General features: G+C 46.6%; 1 long non-coding RNA gene across 1 annotated transcript; it reads left to right on the forward strand.

Moving 5' to 3' along the window:
* The first annotated feature begins 325 nt into the window (after positions 1-325).
* Positions 326-12,024, forward strand: LOC139829527 (uncharacterized). The gene is made up of 5 exons (XR_011742036.1): positions 326-7,085; positions 7,679-7,743; positions 8,311-8,387; positions 9,185-9,345; positions 10,762-12,024. It is a non-coding gene; the product is annotated as an uncharacterized lncRNA (long non-coding RNA).
* Positions 12,025-12,525: the final 501 nt, after the last annotated feature.

The raw sequence follows: 12,525 nt of genomic DNA on the forward strand, positions 1-12,525 counted from the left end.
CCTGCAAGGTGCTTTTTGGGGGGATAAAACAGTGTATTTTGTTCCTATTGTTTGGTGGTGGTTTTTAGTGTTTTGTTTGGGGGATTTTTTTTTTTTTGTGGTTTTGTTTGGTTTTCTTCTTCTCTTTGCTATTTTGTTCTTATCCTGGGAACATCCTTTGCCTTATCTGCCGGTATTGATGGGAGCGTTTGCTCTCCCTCGGTGCAGCCTTGCCCAGGCCAGCCTGGCTGCTCCTCTTGCCTGCGGGAGCACCCATGGGAGGTGTTTAATCCTCCAAAAGGCATGAGCCCCATGCTATCACATTGCAGGGATGAAGGAGGGGTTGTGCGGAAAGGATTATTCGTCAAAGCGAGCCCCGTGCTGCCCAAACCAGCGCAGGGCTGGCTGGGTTTGAATTGCACTGAGACTCTGATTGATTGATTTCTTTTTTTTTTTTTTTTTGTAGCTCATTACCCAGCAAGTCATTTTAATTAACACCATCTAATATGGCTTGAGATGTATTTTGCAAGTGTCAGCACTCCTTTTTTTTTTTTCTTTTCCCCTGTAGACCAAATGTGGCAAGTTATAAGAGGACAGAGCTAAATGATTTCAGTTGATTTAGCAGAGGTAAAGCAAGTCGTTAGCAAAGTGCTTTATGAAGCTATAAATGTCCTTTCCAAGTCCTTTATGGGGTTCTTAGGGAAAATCTGTTTGTCGCAGAGGGTTGTGCATGGCACTGCTCTTCACTCGATGAGCAAACGGGGCAGAGTAAACACGGGGCTCTCGTGTCTCATCCCAAAAGCAATGGCGAGGCAGCCTTGGTGCAGCTCCCGTGTTCTGTGACACCCAAATTCTGCTTGGCCCCTGGGTGTCGGTGAAGGGGACACGATGACAAGGGGCCCCTCAAGTGCAAGGTGGTGCCCAAGTAGGACCAGTAATGACAGGAGCAAGACCAGCTCTTAGTGGGTCAGTTGGGAATTGAGTAAAGCGCCTGATCAAGTCATTAACCAAGCTGTTAATGATTTCAGTTGTCTGATCAATGCCCAGGAACAACCTCAGCCAGTTTAATTTTTGCTTACAATTAAATTCTCCTCTGTTAAGCTGCACTGGTGCAGCTCTCCACTCAAGGTTTGTTTGTCACCTGTTGGCTCAGTTCTTGGTGCATGGACATTTCCAGCCTGAAATTCTGATTAATCCCTCGAAACCCACAGCAAATGCAGACCCATCAAGGACTGATGGGAAAAGGGTTGCAGAGAGAGACCCAGCAGCTGCCAGCTGTATGTGTGCATGTACAGAAATAGGTGAGCAGCCCTATAAAATGCCCGTTCTCCACTCGTATCTCTGACAACATTGCACCTTTCTTTCTGTTGGTGTTCAGAGCAGGAAATGAAAAGTGTAAAACTGGAGCATCTCTGTTAGATAGCTGATACACTTGAAAATGGGACAGATATTCCTGTGGCACCACTGTAATATAACTGCAGATACAAACATGTCTAGAGCGAAGACCTTGATGGAGGCAGTGACCATGGACTGGGTTATTCCTTGGGGTTTTATTTGGTTCAGTTTTGGAGGCAATGTGCTAAGTGATTTGCTGTTTATAAATCACTCTCAGAGCTGCCAGATCTAGTCTGATAAATAGCAGTCAAGTTTAGTGCATGAAGTCCACATTCATAAACTAGTGGTTTTGTGTAAAAGATCCTCCTCCTCATTAGAGTAGTTCAACAGGCTGTGCTGAAACACTGAAGAATCTGGTACAAGATATATCATGTTTAACAACACGTGCAGAGCTATATTTTCCAATCCATTTCTCTTAGATACCACCGTGCCGGGCCTAAACATGAAATACAGCAGGTGCTGCATTCAGCATTGTTGCCTCTCATCACCTACAGGTGCAAAATGATCTGTAATATTTAACATCTATTCAGCAGACAAGATTTAATGCCGACTTAAAGCACAAGGCTCTTTTTTTCCCTCTCCCTTGCATTTGTACAACTTCACTGGCTTCAGTTCAAGCTTCATTAGGAACAGACTATTACGTACAACAGCCGAGGATGTACGGCTGGTAATGAGCGCTGGGGTTTGCAGGCTTCCTCCTACTCCCACCAGCTAGCCAAGCCCATAAAGCTCATACTAAATCATCATTTTGTTTATTCATTGCATGTAAATATACTTTCCATGGAAAGTGGTATGTGAATGCACCCCTGTGCTGCTCAGGGTTAAACTGGGCTGTCGGTGGGTGCTGGTGCCAGCTGGGGAGGGTGCCCAGAGCCTCAGATCTGCAAGGAGAAAAGGCATCAAGTCATCTCTCATTCTCACTTCTGAAAGAGTCATTTTGCTGGCAAAAGAGTCGTTTTGCTGCACCCTGCTCATCTCTCAAACCCCTTTGTATGGTTCTTGCTCAGTTCCGCAGTCCCAGGGAGGTATTTCAGGTTCAGACCGTTCCAGCTGTGCTTCACCCAGATGTATTTATGGAACAAATCACAGCAGGCTCCAGAGTCCTTTCTTAGCTGGCTCCAGTTGATTTAGACCTCATTACTCTATGACCAAAGATTTCCTCACCGTAAACCATGTTTCAGTTCGGAAGCAGACAAGTGAGAGTCTCAGCTTTAACCTTCAATTGCTTCTGTACGTTTACACCTATGGATTTCTTCTGTGCATAACCAGAGCGCTTATCGCCCGATGTTTCTCTAGTATGTGTGATAAAAACTTGTGATTTCTGTTTCTTCCCATTCTTTAGAATTTCTCCCGCATTTCTGTTTACCAAGCAGGTGTGCTTATCTTGGGATGAGAGGAGGAGAATAAAAAGTGTGTCAAGCATACAAAAAGAGACTAAAAATTGTGTAGTTCCTATTTAAGAGAGAGGTGCTAATTTTCTTTGGGGAATAAACCTCCATGAGAGATATAAATGGGTTTTCTCTGTTTTACTCCATTGCAATTACTTCTGCATGGCCAGCAGATGTAGGCTGATCAATTAATATTTTAGGCTTCCAGTCAGCTTGAGTTTATAGCTTCATAGCACCGGGAGAACCCAGCACAAAGCTTTCCTTGCTGCCTTTTGTAATGCAAAGCTGACTCCATTGCAATAAAACAGAGTCCCTGCAGCCAAGGTCTCTGTAGAACTTGTTTTTACAGTGGCTGATATGGGGGTCAGCTAATGTGCTAGATATGAAGATATTGAAATATCAAGGAATAAAAGCTGTGTTGCCCTTTTCACACATTCAGCCTCAGACCCTGATGTTTTTTGCTGTAAAAACACATGAAAAAAAGCGAAAGACGGGCCAGTCCCGAAGGCCTGAGCTTGATTTAATACTAATTGCTGCAAACATCCAAACTGTGGCTGGGACTGGCTGTAATTAAAATGACAAAATAGGGGAGCCACGGGGATGAATTACTGGAGGAAAATGTTATATTTCCCTGCAGCTAGTTTAATTAAAACAGGCGATGCATCAGGCAGGAAGGGCCTCCTTCCCTGTGCTAAAGCAGGAGGGCTGGCATGGGCACTTATGGTGGCATCCCAGTAGGACCATGTCACCCAAACAGTTTCCTCTGTCATCAAACCCATGTTGCCAGCTCCAGAAACCCCTCTAGTCCATCCGCTTGGCTGGCTTCACTGCAGCTTTTTTCCCCTCGCTGCCCTTTGCTATTTGTATAAATTAACATACCCCCAGGCTCAAACATCTAAGACACTGTGTTCGATGGCAAAAGGAAGAGCAAACGCAGGGAGTGGTGTCTCTGCATGGACGGACCTTCCAGCACCAAACACCTGCACAGAAATGCAGGATGTGTGGCAGAGTGTGGGCACGACTTGGGCTGCCAAGGTTGGGGGCAATGGCCTTCGGGCATCACTGACTCCCATCCCCGCACAGATTTGGTTTGGTGCGGGTGTTTCGGACACAACCGGAGCCTCCTGCCCTGCGTTTCCCTACTGGAGTAACAACGTGACCTGAACTGGCAGAAAAAAAATACTTAGCAAATACACAGGAGGATTTCAAAGCAGTTTTCTTCATCCTGTTAGGCATTTACTTACCTTCTGTATCACCTGCAAGCTGCACAGCTGCCCTCTCTACATGAGAAGGTGCATTTTCCAGCCCCAAAGTCACTGGGGTCTAGTAGAGCCTTTGTTTTCTCTACTTGATGGTAGAGCCGTATCTCTTCTTTCCAAGGCTATTTTATGTTTCCTTTTTAGAGTAGTAAAGTGTCTCTGGATAAATAATTCTTGACCTGCGGTTTGACACGTGTGTTCAGCTGAACTGCAGTGCATGATCTCTGCAGCTCTCCGGAGATGCCTGCTCTCCTTCTCCTATTAAAAATAACACTCTCATATCCAGTGTTCACTTCTTGCCCACCTCTGAACTCCCAGGATCATCTGAGCCTGCATTAAACAAGACCAAGTACAGCTCCTCTTCTGATCTCCTTGGGTTTGGCAACCAGAGCACGTGCCCACCAACCCTGCTTGGGCAGGGTGTCTCGCTAAGCCCTAACGCACTTTGATGTTCATTGATTGCTAATTCCTACCCACAGCGGTAGCCAAAGAGCTTTGTCCAGCGCTTGGCTTAAAGAAAACTTTGGCCCGAATCCATCAGTGTGTCAGATAGCACGGGGCTTCTCGTGTCTTTTGTACCGCGCTGAAGAACTAAATCATCCTCTGAGTCAATACATGCGTGTCTGCGTAGATAACCATGCCTGCAGATAGCTGTGCAACCATGGTTACAGTCTTTTAGGTGCTGGGATATTTGGGACAGACTGTAATTTTGGCTCTGTGGCTGTATGTTTCAAAAGATGAAGGGGAATCTGCTGGAAAAGGCTCCGTTCCTCTGGGTCTTTGGAAGATGGAAATTGTCGGGCTTTTGTGGCGGTTGTGGCATGAGGACGTGCAACAGCGTGTTTGTGCTTCAGCATAATATGTGGTTTTATTTATTACCCTTAAATAAGAAAAAAACACCCAAGAGAGTACTTATATTGTCAACCATGAGCTGTAGTGAAGAATTACCCGAGTGACCTACTCAGGTCCGGATGGACCATTCCCTTCTCCCTGGCTTTGCAAAGTTTAGTCGCGCTTAAACCATCGGTGAATGACACAGAGACCTGTGGGGCCCATTTTGCACGGAGGGCAACGCAAACCACTCGTGGAGCTGGTGGGAGCTGTGGAGTTCATGCCACCAGTTGATTTACCGCTGAAACAGCGGTGCTGAGCCAGGTCGATAAAGAAGCCAGACTCCAAAATGGAATTAAATAATTATCCTCACTTTCTTTGACTGCAGGATGATCCTATTAAAGAAAAGAGCCTGGATTACTGGCTGGTTGACATTTTCCTCTGAGCCTGTCTCCAGATTGGATTTAGCTCTTTTATCTCCTAATCCCCAGAGCTTTTTCATGTAGAAAGTAATGGCATCCAAAGACAAATTTAATTTTGACAAGTAATCTAACTTCCCTTCCTTTTCTGGAGTCGGGTTTTAATCCTGTTTGCTGTCTGAACTGCATTATGTGGATGTATTTAAAATCCTTACCACTCTAAAATCTTTCAAAGAGGGAGAAAAATAAGGGAAACTGCCAGTCTGCAAGCAAGGAATAGTTTCTTATCAAACATTTCAAAACAGTTTATTGCCGCCGGGTTTATTTTAACCCCTGCGCCACGTTTCAACTTGGCTTTGCGCTTCTTTTATTTGCTCCATTGCAAGTGTTGGAATCACTTGAGGAGTGGAAATTTCAGGTCTTTTCCAGCTCTTCTGTTTGTGTCCGGCAGATTCGGTCTGGATTGTGAGCACAGTGAAGCCTCAACCCCTCGGGGTGGTGTCCCTTTGTCACCAACGCGCTCCGGGGCAGAGGATGCTGCCTGCGAGATGTTTGGCATTAGGCATCAACCATTGCAAAAAGAAGCTAAAACCACATCACAGAGGAAGTGTAGGGTAATGGAGCTTCAAAGACACTAATCTCAGCAGAGAAAATATACATTTATGCTGTTATTACGTTTCTCTAACTCCAGGTCCCAGGGAACCACATTGAGATAAGGATCAATTGAACTGATCGTTGGCTGTTTCCGACACAGTGACATCTCACCCTGCGCTCTTGCCCTGATTCATAGAGCTCTGAGTTTACTGCTTCCCCGAAAATATCAACTGCAAATAGGGTTTGCTCCTCCTGAGAAAATCTGTGCTTTAGACTAGGGACTGTTTTCACAAAAAGCTATAAAATGCAGAATGTCCCTGTCACTCTGCAGCAACTCAGCTGATGGCTCATTATTCCAACACATAAATACCTGACTCCTGCAGAAGCAAAATGTGCAGCTTGAGGCGTTGATGGCATCTCACTATTATACAAAAAAAATGTATATCTGTCTCATTCTAGCTTGGTTTAAAAAAAAAAGCACTCAGTAAAAGAAGGGATTATGTATAAATACATATATTTGCAAATGTCAGCCTCGAAATAGGAAGAAAAACTTGCAGCAGTGCTGTGGGCCTGGTGGAGATGGAAATGAATTGGTTTTATGCAGCCGCTGGTCCGAGGGAAGGTAAGTGAAACAAATGGGGGCTTTGCTGCGGGCGCGTTGGTGATGAAACCAATTAGGGGAAGGCGCGTCGCGTCCCATGTGCCAACACGCTCCATTAGGCTGCGGAGCGAGGCCGCGTGCCTTCCGTGGAAAAATAGTGTACAGGCAGCATTAGTTAATCAAGGGGCAAAATGGTGAAACCACTCTCTTTTGCAGTTGCTCTGTTTTCTATCCTCCTTCTTCCTAAATCAGCAATTCATCTCACTCAGGGTCTGCCATGGGAAGGGATGATGATTTAGAGGATTAGCACTGCTCCAGGGGTGCAGGAGCTCGGGAAGAACATTTGGGCAGGGTTCTTATTTGCAGCTCCTTTGAGCTCTCTGAAATAAGCAGCACTTTTCCAGCCTCTTTTTTTTTGACAGCCACACCTTGGCCACGCTTCCACCTGCATCCCACTTCATCACCAGCGTGCACTGCACAGGTTTATGGATGTGAACTGGAGGGTGTTCTTGTATACAGCTGACTGAAGGTCATGTTAAAGGATGTGTTTGAAGCCTTCCCGGATGCAGCTGTGCCCACCTGAAAGCTGATGGCCAGCCAGCATCTGCATCACAAACCAGTAAGCTTGAGTCTATTGTTGCCCTATTTATGTTTCTCTTTGGCTCCCCTAAAGAGGAGGAATTTGCAGATGCTGTATCTGCCCTGGAGCAGGTAACACAGGGACAGTCACAGCTGAGCCAAAATCAGAAACAAGGCAGGCTCACCCCCCAACCACCCCATCTATCAGCCTCCACCTTGGCTTAACAAGGAGCAGCTCTGCGATTAGAGCAGGGCAGATTGAATTTGCTCGGGCTGCGGTTGTGACGGATGTTTCCTAGCAGCCGGATGGTGCATGCGGTTCTGAACATTTGTGTTAATAATGATGATGAGCACTGGAAATATGGCTTTTCAGGAAATAAAGATCACATCAGCCCAAACACCATGTAAGCTTCATTTCTTTCACAAGGCAGATTACTCGGGCATGAAATACTGTCACTCTTTACCCTGTGGATGACTGATTCCAGACTTGACCTAGTGCAAGCCAGTGTAAGCAAACACATTTCCTCCATAGCTCTGGTAAATGATCTCAGCAATCTGAGAGTGAGGAGAGAAGGGAAAATAGTGTCTCAGTGTTGTTGGATGAGTTTAATATATTTTTCTTCTTGTGTTCAGCAGGTTGTTTGTATTGGGATGGCGAAGGCTGCATCCGTCAACGCACGATGACGTCCGGCTCTGTGGTGGGTGTGACGTGACCCGCTCGCTCACGTGCGGTGTTTGGGATGATTCACTGCGATTCCGAGTCCCTTTTGTCACCAGCCCAACCCGCAGCTTTTAGAAACAGTTTCTCCAAAGCTTTCCAAGTGTATTTCAGTTCACTAAACCCATGTCTGGAATCAAACTGTCTCCCTGCTTGATGTGTTCATACCTGGGGTTTAATGCAGGTTCCTGCTCCATTTATAAGGGACACAGCCGATGGCAATCTGCAGAAAATCAATATCTTTGGTTTTGCTGACAACACTTAAAATCTTAAATACTTCAATCTAATTTTACAAATAACCCATTTGCTTTGGTTTGTTGTCGTTTGGGTGTTGTTTTTAATAGATGAGGTTCATTATAAACTATTTTTAATTTCACCTGCTTTGCTACCTGATGTCAAAACACAAAGCTCCCAAAACACCACTGCCAGCAGTAACCCAAGCCAAACTGCAGGCAGGAACATGAGGATGAATTTAGTGAAGATGGCTTAGGAAAATTATAACTACATTAACAATTCTGCCTTATGCCATCCTGGTTTGTATTTTCAGGAAAGGAGCATTGAGAGGACTGAACCTATATTATGATTTCAACACATCTGCAGCAAATAGAGATTTCTACTGGACAGGTAAGTACGAGCTTGTAGAGGGGAAACAGTGGAGATCAGGATAGGAAATATCAACTTTTTACAAGCAGCCTCTTAGTGGAAAACAGAATATAAGGACCACAAACTCACTCCCTGTATAGCAAATCTTGAGCATTGGGGGTGTGTGTGTGTTAGCGCAGGGCAGGACAGGTGCTTTCCTGCTCAGGTGTTGTATTCTGGTCTAGCTGTGATATTTTACACCTCTCTGGCTGTAAACAACGTGTCTGCCCCTATGTGGCCCCTCAGCTGGTGCCCATGAGCAATGAACCCCGATGCCCGGGGTGGAAGAGGGTTTATCCGGCCAAGCAGGGATGAAATGGCAAAGCCAGCTGGTCTGTCTGCAACGCGGGGACGTGTTATGTGCTGTGAAATGGAGCGGACCTTGTCTCTTGGGACAGATGGAGAGGAAAGGGAGACAGCCAGAAAACTAAAAAAACAACACAGTTCCAGCCAAGCAACACGCCTGGTTACCCAGTCCCCCCTCTCTTTTCCTTTAATATTAAAGTAATAACAGTACATTATATGGAACTGAGGAGCCCCTTTCAGGACTGGACTTATATCATGTGTAGACTGAAGGGTGATTGACAAACCAAGAAACATGGTTGTGTATCTGGGAATCAACGACAGACGGTGGAGTCTGATCCCTGCACTGCGGGGAAAGCTTGAAGGAGAAGACGAGCAACCTGTCTCTCTCTACCTTTTTTCTTTTCTTTTCTTTTTTTTTCTTAGTAACTAAAAATACTTATATTCGTATTATCCTTCTGTAAATACCTCCACAGGCGTGCTGCAGTCGGGCTTTACAAATTCCCGCAGAATCTCTTGGGAGCAGCAAGAGCCTCTGAAGAAGCAATATTTGGACGGGAAACTTATGTCCTCCAAGCTGGCAGGTTGCAACACTGACACAGATTTTCATGTAGCTGCAGAGCTCTTTGTATAAAGGGTATAAAGTCCCTCCTGCCTTCCCCTCCTTCTCCCCTCCATTATTTAACAACTGGCTACGATTTACATGGTTCATTAATGCAATGCTAACACCGACATACACATTCCCAAATAAGCCAGAAGGTTTATATTTGACCTGGGCCCTCTGTTCACTGCAGATGCCCCAGAGGATTTGAAGAACAGTGATTTGAAGTGATTGCATTGGCTAAGGACGCTACACAGTGCAAATACAATTGGATGCGGGCGTTTAATTTTTAAAAAACACAGCTATTGGAGTGCCTTGGAGCCACCAAAAACTACAGTTTAGGTTCCTTCATGGTCTTGGCTCTTTCTTCTCCCCGAGGACAGGGAAGGGGACCGGGACCTGTTTCAAACTGGAGAGGTTTCATCAGGCAGCTTGGCTGGGGTTGCTCTGAAATGTCCCCACCTTGGGGGGCTGGCACGCCCAGCAGAGGTTTGGGGTCCCTGTGCTGCTCACCCCCTCCCAGGCAGCACAAACCAGCCCTCGTGCTCCCAACCAGCTTCCCAACAGTGAGCACAAGCACATCAGGCCCAGGGACAAACCATAGAGGTGATTATTTGTCCCCCTCGGATTGTATTTTTATTGCTCCATTTTGGTGGTTGTGGAGCGAGGGGAAGAAAAGGAGAGGCTTTAAAATGATGATTGCACAATAAATGGCAGCAACTCTGCTAATGTGCTGAGTACTCACAAGCAGCTGCTAGTCAAACCACCCATAAAGGTTTGCTTTGATGAGGTTTATAACCTTTCCCCTTGCTGCAAATGGCTTAACTCGGTTGGCTCCTCGCCCTTTCCCAGGCAGGTGCTAAAAATTCGGGGAGCTGGAGCACCAAAGGCGCAAGACCCAGAGCAGCAGGAGGGGATGGAGTGAGGGCTCCCTGGGGACCGGTGCGATTCCCTGAGCTCCCTTTATATTATGGAGACCATCAGGCTCAGAGATGGGGATCTAGTGAAAGCAAGCCTGTAAAAACAACAGGAACGGGAGAACAGGTTGCTGAACACAAGAGGGAACAAAGCAGTGAGACCATGCCCAAGTTTTCATGTGCCAAAGACTCCCTGGGGTACCCCCGTGGATGGCTCTGAGAAGATGTTTCCTTCTGCAAAGTTTATTAAAGATGCTCCCAAAAGCAACAAGAGAGTGACAGATCCTTTAGTGACATAAATAGGCCTGGTTACGCTTATTCGGGTGTTTTCTTTGCCTTTTCCACCCCAAACTTCCAACAGTTTTAACCCACAAAAGCCAGCATGTTTCTGTACATCCTACAGCCGCTCTCACTAATTAATCCTTCCTACATCCTCTCAGGCCTTCTGTGATCCGCACATCTCTCCCTATCTGAACCCCTCCCAACTATTTACATGCAAAAATAATCATTATGGTTTCTCTTTCTGGCTCCCTAGGCTGCAGGAAACATCCCTGGCGGATTTGGCAGGCGGGAGCGTTTCCTGGGGAAAACAAGGCGCCGCAGCCCTGGTGCCAACACCACCCCCGGGAACCCTGGCACCAGCCGAATCTGAGGAAAAGAGACATTTTGAAGGATATTTCCTTGGGTTTGCAAAGAACAGGAGTTGGATAAAGACCCGAGTTAGAGGCTCCAGCCTTGCTCAAGCTCTGGCTGCCCGTGAGCACCTATAGCTGCCACCTGGTTATATATGTAGGGACCTGTGGTTGGAGCCCAGGATAGGAAAAGGCTTCTCTGGGCTGCTGTCTCTACAAGGAACAGAGATGGGAAGAGTGCAGACAGCTGTCCCTCTGTCCCCTGCAAGAGGGGCTGTCAGCAGTCTCGGGAGGATGCTAAAACAGGAGGAGAAAGGCAGATCCCGGTGGGTCTCCATGGGGAAGCGCAGGGATCATCCATAACAGCCTTCGGCTCGGTCTGAAAGGAAGCACTGAAGGCATTGTGAAGTGTCAAAGTGAAGACGCTTCTCAAAACACCCCTGTGGACTTATTAACTTCAATATTGGATCTTCTGTCTTTTCCAGCAGGTTCCCAGCTCTAGGCGTGCAGCCAACTTGGCTGTAGGTCTGTTTATTTTGCAGCTAATGTAGCAGCAGGATCAATTCCAGCTAACAAATCTGGGAATGTCAGAAAAATGATATCCGGGTCCCGTAGATAACTTGTGACATACACCTGGTAAACAGATGTTTGTAGGACAATTAATCCAGCGCTATGGCAGAGGAATATGGATGCCTTGCAGAAGTGGACGTGAATTGTGGAAAGCCTATCATCAGAAAAGCAATAAAAGCACATGTGCCCTGTTGATCATCGCTGGGCACTGCTGGATGGGAAAATTGCACTTGGAAACAAGGCAACGCACACAAAAACTCGGCTGCAAATGTCCCCTGCAGTACCTCTGCCCGCAGGCCTCTAAGTGGCATCTGAGTGCTGCTCATCTGGCACTGTGCTGCAAATGAGTTTGAAATGTGACTGTCCAAACTGAACCACCAGCACTTGTTACCAACCCCATTAAGCTTTAAACAGCACTTGAGCCTTGCTCATCCATGCTGGGCTCGGGTTATTTAACACATGGGCTCTGGCACATGTGGGCCAGCTGGACCATGACCTGCGAGGGACCCAAAAACTGGGACCTGCAGCCCCAGCCCTGCCAGGCGGCACCGACCGGGAGGTTCCTCCTGTTGGGAGAGGAACAAAAAATCCAGGAAAAAAAGGTAGGAGTAGGCTAAGAACTAAAGAAAATCAATTTAAAAATTCATAGTTTTTGCCTTTTCCAATAGCTTGAATGGGATTTCAGTGGGTGCCGCTTTTCTGTGGTCCCAGTGAGTGCTGGGTTCTGCACGTCAGTGCTTGCCGTGCACAAACTCTTCCCTTTCATCCTTTCATCTTCTTGCCTCTCTCTTATTTCTAAATATGCAAATACATCAGAGGAACATTTCAAACTCCTGGCTACAAATAGATCTGAAGGGCCTTTGAGCTCTTGAGAGGCTCCTGCCTCACTCAGAAAAAGAATGTATGGATGCTGTGCATTCCCTCTGCTGCACCTCCTGGCTGGATCCAGCGTGAGGTCCAGTCCTGGCTCCCCTTTCCATCCTTCCCGGAGGTAAGTTTGGCTCCATCTCGTGCAGGGGTTTTGGGGAAAGAAGCACAGGGTTGATGAGCTGAGTGAGCAGAGGGAATGTGGGGCTTTGATTTTAAAACACTGAGCG

This window comes from Patagioenas fasciata, chromosome 20 (assembly GCF_037038585.1).
Source record: "Patagioenas fasciata isolate bPatFas1 chromosome 20, bPatFas1.hap1, whole genome shotgun sequence".
In the NCBI taxonomy this organism is placed as follows: domain Eukaryota; kingdom Metazoa; phylum Chordata; class Aves; order Columbiformes; family Columbidae; genus Patagioenas; species Patagioenas fasciata.